This window comes from Scyliorhinus canicula, chromosome 2 (genome assembly GCF_902713615.1).
Source record: "Scyliorhinus canicula chromosome 2, sScyCan1.1, whole genome shotgun sequence".
Lineage (NCBI taxonomy): Eukaryota > Metazoa > Chordata > Chondrichthyes > Carcharhiniformes > Scyliorhinidae > Scyliorhinus > Scyliorhinus canicula.
Genome location: NC_052147.1, coordinates 67,314,601 through 67,328,549, shown reverse-complemented (window position 1 = coordinate 67,328,549; position 13,949 = coordinate 67,314,601).

Sequence of the window (13,949 nt, the reverse complement as noted above, 5' to 3'; positions counted from 1 at the left end):
GAGGCTCTAAGTCTTTATAATCTTGTAAGTAAATGACCAGTTTAAAGTACAATTGTTTATAATCCAAAATACTCAACACGTTTCTGGGATTTCAGAGACTCAAGTGTCATGAGAATGTACCTTTAAGAAATGGGTGTTGAAGCAATGTACCTTTAAGAAATTGAGCTGATCATGTTGCTGGAGTGATGTCAGAGTGTGGGTGGAGCTGAGCTCTAATTCTGCTTTTTAGTTTCAGTTTGAGAAAAAGCTTGCGTGTGTCGGTGTTTTTCAGTGAGCTGCATCTGAAGTTTAAACAATGAGATGTAATGTTGATCTCTGCCATCCAAAGACTATCATTTGGTGAATTCAGAATTATAAATGTTTTCAGTATTGAATGTAAACCCTGATGTGCTTCTGTTTAAAGGTGTGTTAAGTCTTTTGGGTGTAAAAGGACAGCATACAGGTTACTTAGTGTTTTATTCTTTGGGGGGTGTATTTGATTTACTGGTTGCTGAGATGCTCACTGTTTTAAAAAAGGTTAACTTGAGTTCATAGAATAAACATTGTTTTGCTTTAAAAAATAACTTTTCCATTTCTGAAGTACCACACCTGTAGATTGGGCCGTGTGCTCCCCATACCACAATCTATTAAAAGTTGTGGGTCAGGTGAACTCCATGATACACTTTGGGATTCCCTAAACTGTGACCTATAACACAAGTCTATCCATTGTTAACACACAGGCTGTTTCCATTGTCTCCAAGTGTAAAAACCTTACACCTTCTCCCCAGAAAAACTATCTGGGCCCTGCTTAATTGCTAACAATCAGACTATCCAGGCTTTCTGGCAGGCAGACTTCAGAATAGATCATATGACCATTTCATTTGACCTTAAGTGCCAAAACATAATTTTACAAAGCTCATTGATCGAGACTCCCATGAACACATATCTAAAAGAAGTAAAAAGATTTTGAGCACACTTTTTTGTGCTATGGGAGAGTCCTCTCTGACATGTGCATTTGGCAGTTACTCTTCAAAGTCTCCAGAAACTAGCTTGCTTTAAGCTTAGACGTCCCATCAACAAGGATACTTTCAATGCAAATCCACCTCTGTGGCAAAGCTAGATTGTCTCGTTTGTGGTATCTCAGAATGAACTCCAAGCTATCAACATTAATAAACTCCTTCATTTTGCCTATTCATTAGTTTGTTCTCAAGTTTGCTGGCAGTGACTAAAATGTTGTAAACCTGATGATTTCTGTTCCTAGTTCTGTTCTGGGAATTTCATTGTGTAATTTATTCAAGCAGCAACTTCAGCTTTCATTTTCATGCATGATGGGACTAGTACTGTGAGATCTCCTTCTAGCACTGTCACAAGGCTGTTCTGATGGAAGACTCACTTCTGGTCCAATTATCAGGACTTGCGCTGCACGTTTTTACTCTCTGCCCTTTCACTCCATTCTGCGAGTTATGGGCATCAATGTTTGGCTACCATCCTGAACATTGAATCAATATTTAATTTTGGCACCAGCTTTCCTGCATCTCCCACCATTAATGCATCTCTCCATTCACTCAAATCCTCTGGAATATTAAAATCAGTAAAGCCGTCATAGTCCCAGATGAACATAGGCTGCTTTCCCGTTTGAGGGGGAGAGCTGACCGGTGGTGATTTAACCTGAGAATCACCACACCCCAGGCATGGTGCAAGGTTGAGAAGGTGGAGTCTACATTAATAACGTTAGCCAGTGCAGGAATTGAGCCCACGCTGCAGGCCTCACTCTGCATCATGAGCCACTTGACCAGCCAACTGAGCTAAGCCGACTTGAAATTAATTCTACCTGACTAACCACTCTAAACAATTAGTCTTTGGATGTGAAAGTTCGGTCAAGCATGCAGCGATTACTCACATTGTAACAGTCCCACACTCGATCCACATTACTGTCCAGCACTCGATCCACCATGTCCTGATCCTCAGGAAATTTCTCACAAAATGCATGAGCATTTGAGGTGGGGTACCACATTTTTTTTCTATCTGTTGCCCACAGGCTGAAATATTGTAATTAATTCTGATTCATCACGAGGAATGGTTTGATTGTTATGGTTGCTAAGTATTGCCTCACCATTATCATCTATTACCTTACCAGCGCCTTTCCATTTTCTATAATCTTCAATTTCATGATATACTGAATCTCCCTCATTAAATTCTGTCTCAGGAATTCTTTTACAAAGCCACAGTGCTCTCTGAATTTTCACCAAAAGCTCAGCCTTACTGAAAGTCTGCCTGCCTGCATATGTAAAGCACCCCAGTGCACAGAAAATAATGGAACTATTTCTAATAACTTCAGACTCAGGAGGACTATCATACAGTGTAGAAGGAAATTTGAGATTTTGTTCATAGGCAACATGATAGGGGCTAAATCATCCAATCATGTGGAACAAATTCTTTGCATGAATCGTCCATACCCGGGTGGCTGTCAGATTTCAGCATTTCATCAATCGCCACATGATCCCTTTAACAGAGTTTATTGCTGAAAGGACTTTCAGCTGCAGTATTCATGAGCATGATATATGTACATACATATAAACCAATAAATTGCAGAAATAAGCCTGCGCTGCCATTAAGTAAGTTTGTAGCTGATCTGATTGTGAACTCAAGTCCACATTCCCACCCACCCCTTGTAAACTTTGACTCTAATTGTCAGTTAATAATCTATATACCTCTACCTTAAAAATATTCACTCACTCAGCCTCCACCATTCTCTGATGAAGAGAGTTCCAAAGATTCGCAAGCACGCGCGAGAAAATAAAACTCTCTGCATCCACACCTTAAATGAGAGACCTCTTATTTTTAAACTGAGTCCCCTAGTTTCAGTCTCTCCCACAAACGGGTTCGGGACACTCGAGGGGACGGAAGGTCGGACAGTCAGTGGGGGTCAGAGCGCTGGGCTATTGAGCATTTGGTTTTGTCAAACAGTCAGCAGAAGTCGGACAGTCGGAGGGATAGGACAGTCAGGGTTGGGACAGCTCGGTTGGTGGCCAGACAATCGGCAGGGATCGGATGATTAGAGAGTGGTCGGACAGTCGGGGGCAAGTGGGTGTCAGACAGTCCTGAAGGGGGAGAGTGAACAGCCAGAGGTCATAGTACACATAGGCAGGAAGAGTGATGAGGTCCCGCAGAAGGAGTTCAGGGAATTTGGCAGTAAGTTAAAAAATTAATCTCAGGATGACTCCATGTGCCACGTGTCATTGAGGCTAGAAATAGAAGGATAGTGCAGCTAAACATGTGGCTAAACTGGTGGTGTAGGTGGGAGGGTTTCAGACTTCTGGACCATTGGAATCTCTTCCGGGGCAGGTGAGACCTGTATAAAAAGGACGGGTTGCATCTAAACTGGAGGGGCACCAATATCCTGGCTGGGAGGTTTGTGAGATCCACTCAGGAGGATGTAACCTAGTATGACAGTGGGTGGGAACCAGAGCGTTAGCTTGGAAGGTGCAATAACTGAAGGGGAAATAAAGAACAAAAATAATAGAACATCACCCTCAGGCAGAGCAAAAAAGGTGACAAATGTGAGAAGGGAGCTGGTCAATGCAGGACTTAGGGTGTCGTACCTAACTGCGTGCAGTATACAGAACAAGGTAAATGAGCTTGTTGCGCACATTGAAATTGGCCGGTACGATGGTGTGGGCATCACAGAGATGTGGCTGCAAGGGGATAAGGGCTGGGATCTAAATATACAAGGTTTTTGTGTCCTATCGAAAGGACAGGCAGATGGGCAAAGGCGGCGGGGTTGCATTATAAGTAAGGAATTAAGTTAAATCCATAGCAAGGAGCGATATTGTAGCAGAAGGCATAGAATCTCTGGAGGTAGAGTTGAGGAATCGCAAAGGTAAAAAAAAATGTGATGGGAGTTATGTACAGGCCTCCTAGCAGTAATCAAGATGTGGGGCAGAAAATAAGTCAGGAGATAGAAAAGGCGTGTAAAAAAGGCTATATTACAATAATCATGAGGGACTTCAATATGCAGGTGGACTGGGAAAATCAGGTTGGTAGTGGATCCCAAGAAAAGGATTATGTGGAATGTCTAAGAGATTTTTTTTGGAGCAGTTTGTGACAGAACCCACTAGGGAACAGGCAATTCTGGATTTGGTGATGTGTAATGAGGCAGAATTAATTAGGCAGCTTAAGGTGAAGGAACCCTTAGGGAGCAGTGGCCACAATATGATAGACTTCGTCAATGGGTGGTCAAGCCTGACAAATCTGTTAGAGTTCTTTGAGGAGGTAACAAGGAAGTTAGATAAAGGAGAACCAATGGATGCCATTTGTTTAGATTTCCAGAAGGCCTTCGACAAGGTGCCGCATAGGAGACTGTTAAATAAGGTGTGAAGGGTAATTTCCTGGCATTGGAGAGAGAATTGGCTGACTGGCAGAAGGCAGAGATAATGCGGTCTTTTTCAGGATGGCAGCTGGTGACTAGTGGTGTGCCTCAGAGGTCTGTGCTGGGGCCACAACTTTTCACAATATACATTAATGAACTGGAAGAAGGAACTGAAGGCACTGTTGCTAAATTTGAAGATGACACAAACATATGTAGAGGGACAAGTAGTATTGAGGAAGCAGGTGGGCTGCAGAAGGACGTGGACAGTCTAGAAGAGTGGGAAAAGTGGCAGATGGAATACAATGTGGAAAATTGTGCGGTCATACACTTTGGAAGGAGGAATGGAGGCATAGACTATTTTGTAAATGGGGAAATGCTGAGAAAATCAGGAGCACAAAAGGACTTGGGAGTCCTTGTTCAAGATCCTCTTCAGGTTAACGTGCAGGTTCAGTCGGCAGTTAGGAAGGCAACTGCAATGTTCGCATTCATGTCGAGAGGGCTAGAATACAAGGCCAGGGATGTACCTCTGGGACTGTATAATAGAATTTACAGTGCAGAAATAGGCCATTCGGCCCATCGAGTCTGCACCAGCTCTTGGAATCACCTCCACCCTATCCCCATAACCCAGTAACCCCACCCAACACTAAGGGCAATTTTGGACACTAAGGGTAATTTAGCATGGCCTATCCACCGAACCTGCACATCTTTGGACTGTGGGTGGAAACAGGAACACACTGAGGAAACCCATGCACACATGGGGAGAACGTGCAAAGTCCGCACAGACAGTGACCCACGCTGGAATCGAACCTGGGACCCTGGAGCTGTGAAGCCATTGTGCTAACCACTATGCTACCGTGCTACCATATAAGGCTCTGGTTAAACCCCCATTAGGAGTATTATGAACAGTTTTAGGCCCCCCATCTAAGGAAAGATGTGGTGGCCGTGGAAAGGGTCCAGAGGAGTCTCTCAAGAATGATCCCTCGAATGAAGAGCTTGTCGTATGAGAAACAGTTGAGGACTCAGAGTCTGTATTCATTGGAGTTTCGAAGGATGAGATTAAACCTTATTGAAACTTACAGGATACTGCGAGGCCTGGATAGAGTGGATGTGGAGAGGATGTTTCCACTTGTAGGAAAAGCCAAAACCAGAGAGTTCAATCTCAGACTAAAGGGACGATCCTTTAAAATAGAGATGAGGAGGAATTTCTTCAGCCAGAAGGTGGTGAATCTATAGAACTCTTTGCCGCAGAAGATTTTGGAGGCTAAATCACTGAGTTCCTTTAAGAGAGAGATAGATGGCTCTTGACTGATGAGGGATTCAGGAATTATGGGGAGAAGGCAGGAGAATGGGGATGAGAAGCACATCAGCCATGATTGAATAGTGGAGCAGACCCGATAGGTCAAGTGGCCTAATTTTGATCCTATGCCTTATAGTGTAATGGTCTTCGAATCAAGGGTGGGGGTCGGACATCTTGGGGGGGTCAGACAGTTGGGGGGAAGGTTGGACACAGAGGATTGGATAGTCAGGTGGTTCAGCATTTTCAGCTTTTTGAACATTTGGGGGTTGTTGGATAATCAGGGTGTTGGCAGTTGGGTGTGGGAATAGTTCTGTGGGTGGTTGGTGTGGATCTCTAATAGCTCCCATTGAAACTAGAATTAGTTTTAATTCTTCTCACTTTTTCTGGGCAACAATTGATGTCTCACATTCAGGGCGGCATGGTGGCACAGTTGTTAGCACTGCTGTCTCACAGCACCAGGGACCCGGGTTCAATTCTGGCCTTGGGTGACTGTGTGGAGTTTTCACATTCTCCCAGTATCTGAGTGGGTTTCCTCCGGGTGCTCTGGTTCCTCCCACAGTCCAAAGATGTGCAGGTTAGATCTATTAGCTATGTTAAATTGCCCCTTAGTGTACAAAGATGTGCAGGTTAGGTGGGGTTAAGGGGATAGGGCAGGGAATGAGCCTTGCTGGGGTTCTCTTTTGGAGGGTCAATGATGACTCGATGAGCTGAATGGTCTCCTTCTGCACTTTAGGGATTCTACGGATTCTAAATCTAATTTTTTGGTTAGTTTACAGAGCCTACTTCCTGAGCAATTGCTGCTCTAACCCTTACCTCAGAACCTTTGAGGGGTGGGTGACGGATCTTGTGGGTACCCTCACATATCTTGGGGGTACCCAGTAGTTACACTGCCATGGAGCTCGGAAGTAATGGCCCATTTTGTTTCACTCATTTTTCTCGGCGCCAATGGCTACTGGCCCAGCCTGCCCAACCTTTCCTCATAAGATAACCTCCCTCCCCCACCTCGGACATCCCAGTTATCAGTCAAGTGAATATTTGCTAAGTCAGTGTTCTTCAAAGTCGGGGAAGCGACACGCGGGTGGGTCGCAGGCGGGTGTCGGGAGGGTCGCAGAGCCGTTGTCCACGACGCTCCCGATCGCGCAAATCCCCGCGCAGCAGCCGGCTTTTCATAACGCCAGCTGCAAGCGGCTGTGAACATGTTAAAAAAAAATTTGGCCGCATTGCGCATGCGCACACGATGTTCTAAAGGGGCACGCATGCGCAGTGCGGCCGCTATCTTTTTTAAATGGTTGCAGCTTTTTGTTTTACAAGTTCTGTAGTGGTTTTATTTATTTATTCATTTATTGTGTTCATTTAATTTTTATTTTTTTCATTCATTTTTTTTTTACAAGTTCGGGGGGTTTTATTCATTTTTTTCATTTATTTTACTCATTTTATTTTTTTTATTTGCATTTTCGGTGAGGGGGGGGGGTTTATTTGATAAAATTTTACAGGAAAACAATGCAGGACTTTGGACAGATGGAAACTCCATACTTTCTGACACCAGAAGGCTTCACCTTCATCCAACAGGTTCATTGGAGGAGCGTGTACAAGGACCAAAGGGACCCAAAACCATTTCCTCCATTTTTGTCAGCAGCAAACAAGGTAAGAAAAAATGGTGGGTTGCGTAGGTCGGCGACGTGGGTCGCGAAGGCCGGCCGGCGTGGGTCGCGAAGGTCGGCCGGCGTGGGTCGCGAAGGTTGGCCTTTTGATAAAAATGGGTCCCCAGAAAAAAAGTTTGAAAAACACTACTCTAAATTGATATATATTTTCTTAAGTAAGGAGACCAAAACTGTATGCAGTGCTCCAGATATGAAGCAAAACAGATAACTGCAGCAAAATATCCCTACTTGTATATTCCATCCTCTTGCAATGAATGAAAATATGCAGTAAATACATACATTTCCACACGAGATTTCTACGATCCCATCATTGGCAATGTTGTCACTATTACCAATCAGAAACACAGCTGGTGCCCACGTCCAGTCCTTATCCTGTTTTCCGGATTTTGGTCTATGATCGCCATTTTGACTTCACTAAGTATTATTATACAAAGAATACATCTGATTCCCAGATCTACAAAATGTAGAATGGAAATATTGCTGTCTTTGAACTTGTATCTTCAAATGTATGGCAACTCCCTCATCAAAATAACATGCCAAGGGAAAGCTAACAATAAGATGTTGTGGTATCCTCCAATTTGTTTTTATAGATTTCACACTTCTCTCTGATCTTTTGTTAAATATCATTCATCAACCACTGCTGCGTTCTTTAGCAGGATTTTTAATCTTTGACAAGTAGGGTGAGAACGTTTTCTGTGCAGCTTTAAGACAATTTTTCTTTTTATCTCTCTGAATCTTATCACCTGAAGCCATTAACTCTGGGCTAACTCAGATGAGAAATGTCAGGTTTTGTTAAGAAGATATAGTAAAGTCTTGACTCCGCAAAGTGCAGATCCAGTGACTTTACAAAAATAATTGCTTTATCATGCTCCATGTCAAGATTCATTTATGCTTTTTTCATAGAAAGTTTACTTAATAGCATAGATATCTCACCAGAGGCTACACCAGAGCTTATAAATAGCTTACTCCAGCTATTTTGTGTGGAATTTCAAGTATCATTATTGACCTCCCATGTGTTGTCATCACCTGATCCTCACTACTTAGCGAATCAAGAAAACAGTTTAACCAAACTGCTCCACATACTGTTGAATTCTAAGCACTATCTCATAACCCACGCATAAAGTAGTTTGCAACTAATATGTTCAGCACAGGAGTAAATCTCTTTGTGCCCATTATATCTTCATTATATTTATCGTGATTTTCATTTTCTTCCCCAGAATTCCCTGTCCCATGTGTCATTTTGAAGATTGCTCCTTTCCACATTAATAATAATCTTTTAGTGTCACAAGTATGAAGTTCCTGTGAAAAGCCCCTAGTCGCCACATTCCTGTTCGGGTAAGCTGGTGCGGGACTTGAACCCGCGCTGCTGGCCTTGTTCTGCATTACAAGCCAGCTGTCTAGCCCACTGAGCCAAACCAGCCCTTGGGCAGTGGACATTCACTGCGCAATGGTACTTTGAGTCAAACTGAAACAAATATTCGCTAATTCTTGGACATTCCTAGGATTTCAATTTTGTCTTCTGCTGTAATAGCCAGATCAGGTAAAGGTGATTTCATCTGCATTCTGCCTTGCCTTCAGTCCTTCCATTATATTGTTGAGCCCCTGGTCTCTGTACTCTAACAAGAGGTCAAACTGTTATCCCTCAAACACTCCACACTGAACTTATAATTTAACACAATTTTATCTCTAAACTTATCATAGAATCAGAGGGCGGAATTCTCCGCTCTCCATGCGGCCTGGGAGAATCGCGGGAGGGCCTCGCGGCATTTTTACGCCCCCTGCACCCCCTCCCCCCCGCGATTCTCCCACCCCCTCTCGGAAAAATCGCCAGCTCGCCATTTTTCACGGCGAACGGAGATTCTCCGAGTCCGATGGGACGAGCGGCCGGCCCTTCACTCCCGTTTCACCATGGCAGCAACCACACCTGGTCGCTGCATTCGTGAAACGGGCGGCAGATGCCCGTTTGGGACATCCAGGGGCCCGATTTGGATGGGAGCACCGCGACTGTGCTCCGGAGGGGACAGGCCCGCGATCGGTGCCCACCAATCGTCGGGCCAGCGTCCAAAACAGACGCACTCTTTCCCCTCCGCCGCCCGGCAAGGTCAAGCCGCCACGTCTTGCCGGGCAGCGGTGGAGAAAGACGGCACCGTGCATGCGTGGGTTCGTGCCGTCTGCGCGGTGATCTCATCCGCGCATGTGCGGGTTGGAACCGGCAACCTGCGCATGCGCGGATGACATCATGAAAAGCGCCGTTCGCGCGTCACTTCTGGCGGCCGAGGTTGTGGCCGGGAACGATGGGGGCCCGCTCCTAGCCCCCCGGGTAGGGGTGAATTAGGTGCGGGGAGCAGGCCCCTCGGCTGTCGTGAACCACGGCCGAGTTCACGACGGCCTCAGCGATTTTTGGCCTTAACGGAGAATACCGCCCAGATAATTTACAGTGCAGAAGGAGGCCATTTGGCGCATCGAGTCTGCACCCGCTCTTGGAAAGAGCACCCCACTTAAGCCCAGACATCCACCCTATCCCCATAAACCAGTAACCCCACCTATCCTAAGGGCAATTTATTATGGCCAGTCCACCTAACCTGCACATGTGGGAGGAAACCAGAGCACCCGGAGGAAACCCATGCACACATGGGGAGAACGTGGAGACTCCGCACAGACAATGACCCAAGCCGGGAATCAAACCTGGGACCCTGGAATTGTGAAGCAAGTGTGCTAACCACTTGCATCAAATACACTATGTATTTAAATCTTATGCTATACAAATGACCACAATTTGCCTCGACTTCAGACTTAAGTAGGTATCTAACCCTTCGAACTGAATTGTTCAAATTCTTCTTGGAGATCTGTTCTGTTCACTGAGCCTTCACTCAGGGCGTGGCATGTGCCAGGTTAGTCTTATGGGTCGTCGCTAAAGCGAAAAGTCTCCAACCTTTGATTCTTATACTTTTCTGACCTGTGTCAGAGACAGGTCAAACTCGTGTTCGGTTCCAAACTGCCGGCATCTTTCTTCTCATCACAGATCCAGACATTGGTTCTCCAGTATGCAGACATTGTGGTTACAGGTGTCAGCTCAAGTTCCTGCTTCACATTTTGCAAACTTTCAATCTGTGCATTGCAAACTTTCCTTAAATAGGTCAGGTCAAAATGTCTTGAAATATGTCTCATTTCAAGTTGACAAAAAACTTCCCATCATGCCCGCAATCAATAATGTTAGCACAAATAGGGCCTTATCGCTACAACGTTGACACACGCATCCAGTATCTGGACCAGTCCGAAAATCGGGCAACCATTGAGTTCTCTATTCACTGTGTCATCACAAAGTTTTTTTTGTTTGTCGAAGTTGATGGAAATAACTGCTTTCCTTGGATTTTTTTTAAAGATAGCAGACAACTAATCCCCCTTCTCAAAGAACAGAACAGCAGTTAAAACCAGTAGCCTGCCCATATGCGACACCTTGGCATTAAGCAGGCAAGGTAGTCAACTTGGTGGAGTTTAAGCGAGCGGAAGTTGTTTTTGCATCTTTGAGTGGAGTTGTTCCAAGACAGACGATGATTGTGATTAGGTGACAGTAGTCAAAAGGTTGTCTGAGGCAGGGAAGGAGAGAAGGAGTCTAGAAGAGAGAAGGGAAGGATGGGTTAGGGCTATTTAGAACATAGAACAGTACACCACAGTACAGGCCCTTCGGCCCATGAGGTTGTGCCGACCACTTATCTTAATCTAAGATCAACCTAACCTACACTCCTTCAATTTACTGCTGTCCATCTGCCTGTCCAAGAGTTACTTAAATGTCCCGAATGACTCTGACTCCACCACCTTCGCTGGCAGTGCATTCCACGCACCCACCACTCTCTGTGTAAAGAACCGACCTCTGACATTTAAGACAGAGACGGAGACAAGGAGAGGGGGAGGGGGAAATTCTGCAGTGCATGGGACATAGGGCAGGGCTGTTCCAAGCAGAGAAGGAGGTAGAGAGAGAGAGAAGGAGTGCATGGGGAAGAGCTCTCTAAGGCAGGGATGGAAGGCGAGGGTACAGGGATACACCTTGAACATGGCGTGGTGGTCATGTCGTAGCTGGAGCAAGAGGGTTGCGCTTTCCAGGCAGGGCTGGTCAAAGATAAATGGTCCTAAAGGACAGGATGCTGTGAATGATGAGGTACTGGGGATGAACCGAGGGTACTGGGCAGTGGAGAGAACAGTTACAGTGAAGGGGCGGGGGAGTGGAATGCAGGAAGGTGGAAGCTCCAGGGTGATAGTTGGCTATTGGTTGGTCTTGGGGTGAGTGAGGGGGTTAAGGCATCAAACAGAGCTAGTAGATCGGGTAAAGGTAGGGGTCAGGGTGGCATGGGGAAAGTATTGGGTGTAGGCTCTGAGAGTGATTGTTATAGAGCCAAGGGTAATGGGAAGGTTCAAAGGTAACAGAGGAGAGAGGAATGTTTATAATCCAGGCTGATTGGAGAAAGCTGCCACATTACAGGGGGAAGGTAGAAGGTGTTGGAGCCAATCTGAAATGAGACATGCACTATTTCTTAAAGGTCTTCTTGGGAACGCAGTCAATTTAAAAATATGATCATTGAAAGTGTGATGTGAGTCGTTTTGGGTGGATGGAGTTAATGGTCTGTATAGTTGACCAACTAAAGGGACACCCTAATAATTATGAGCTAAATGGATGAGCACCATGTTCAGGTATGTTCTCATCTCGTTGGTCACTATCTGAACTCAATGGCATTTCTGCCTGATACACGGGCCTCATTCAACTGAGATCCCAGAAAGGTCAGGAGAAGGAGCAGTATTGGGTGCTGAAGGAAATCTCCGACTGACTGTGGGAAGAAGGGAGGAAGGTAGCTGTCAACCCTATAGTCTCTGGTGGAGCTTAGAGGGAACTCTGATGTCCGTAAACCATAGGTCCAAAATGATGGTGGAGAACAAGGGTCATAGCAGGAAGATTACTCCTGAAGTCCTTTTTTTTTTCCAATTCGAACATACAGTGCAGAAGGAGGCCATTCGGCCCATCGGGTCTGCACCGACCCACTTAAGCCCTCATTTCCACCCTATCCCCATAACCCAATAACCCCATCTAAACTTTTTGGTCACTAAGTGCAATTTATCATGGTCAATCCACCTAACCTGCACGTCTTTGGACAGTGAGAGGAAACCGGAGCACACGGAGGAAACCCACGCAGACACGGGCAGAACGTGCAGACTCCGCACAGACAGTGATACAGCGGGGAATCGAACCTGGGATCCTGGCGCTGTAAAGCCACAGTGTTATCCACTTGTGTTACCGTGCCATCCAATTGCGTTGTGAGCTTCCTGTTGTGAAGTTTGGTCATGATAGAGCAAGTGCTGAGAATGGTGGATGGCAGCTTGAGGGATAATATACCCCTGTGCCCAGGGGGAAATTCGAGAGTCCCTGAGACTTGGTCATGGCTGATAAGGATGTGGGTGGAACATTTCTGAAGGCAGGACAAGGGTGATGGACTGAGGCCCGAGGGTGATGGAGGGTGCTTAGTAATGGTTGAGGGAGGGTGCACAATGATGGCATTCATTTCCAGGGTCACTGCTCCAGTGTTCATGCACATGGCTGCATCAACAAGACGTGCTCTTAGTATTCATCGTCCACGATAATATCGTACACGGTGGTAAGATTGGAGACCAGGGAGTGTGATGCAAAGTATAAGATGTTTCATTGGAGAAAAATGTTCGGGACAGGAGGGAGAGCCTCAAAGAATATGCTGACCATGTTGTTCCCAGATTGTTTCACAGATAAACTCAGGCAGACAGGATGATGGGTCAAGTTAACCCAGCATTTCTGCTAGCTCTGCTGCAGCTGTGGAGGAACCAACAGAGGGTGGCCGAGGACAAGACAGAGGAGCAGCCAGAACATTAACAGGGTGGCAACAGCAGGTTAGGTAGTGCAGAATGCTGGCAACCAGGCGCCAGTGCGACAGCAACCATTGACACCCAATTGTCTAAACTGCAGGCACTGCAGCTACTTGTGAATATCAGGGAGGCAATGTTGCAGGCAGCTGAGGTTGTCATGGGCTGCCGTCACACATATGTCAGCTCCTCCAGAAATATATGTGTCCGCAAGGATTGAGGGGTAATCCAATGTCAATAGCATTGAAAGTCACTGCAGCATTGAACTTCTACGCCAATGGCTTTTCCCAGGGTTTATCTAGGGACATGCGTGGAACGTCACAGTCAGCCACTCACAAACGCATCAGGGAGGTGTAGCCATCTGAGATGGCCACCGGAAAAGAATGATGGGAATTATGGCCAGGTTTGGGACACAGACAAGCTGCCGCTTGTATCTTTGCAAACGGCAGCCCAGAAGTATGCAGGAATTCACACCTGCAAATGGGCCATTCAAGACAATTAAAATAACAATGGGACCATCAGGTCCATCGCATCATCTTCTAGACTAAGCGGCACCGAGCTCCTGCTCGGAACCCTCCCGGGATAGGCCACTGATGCCCACCCCAAAAGTGATGTGGCAGCCCCTGATTGGATGTGACCAATCAGAGGGTGGAGCCCTAAGGAATTGATTGACAGTGACCCAGAAACTCCCCACAAAAGTGGTGGAGAGAACTCAAGCCAGTTAAAAAGACAATTCAGCCATGATTTCTGTCTCTCTTGGATC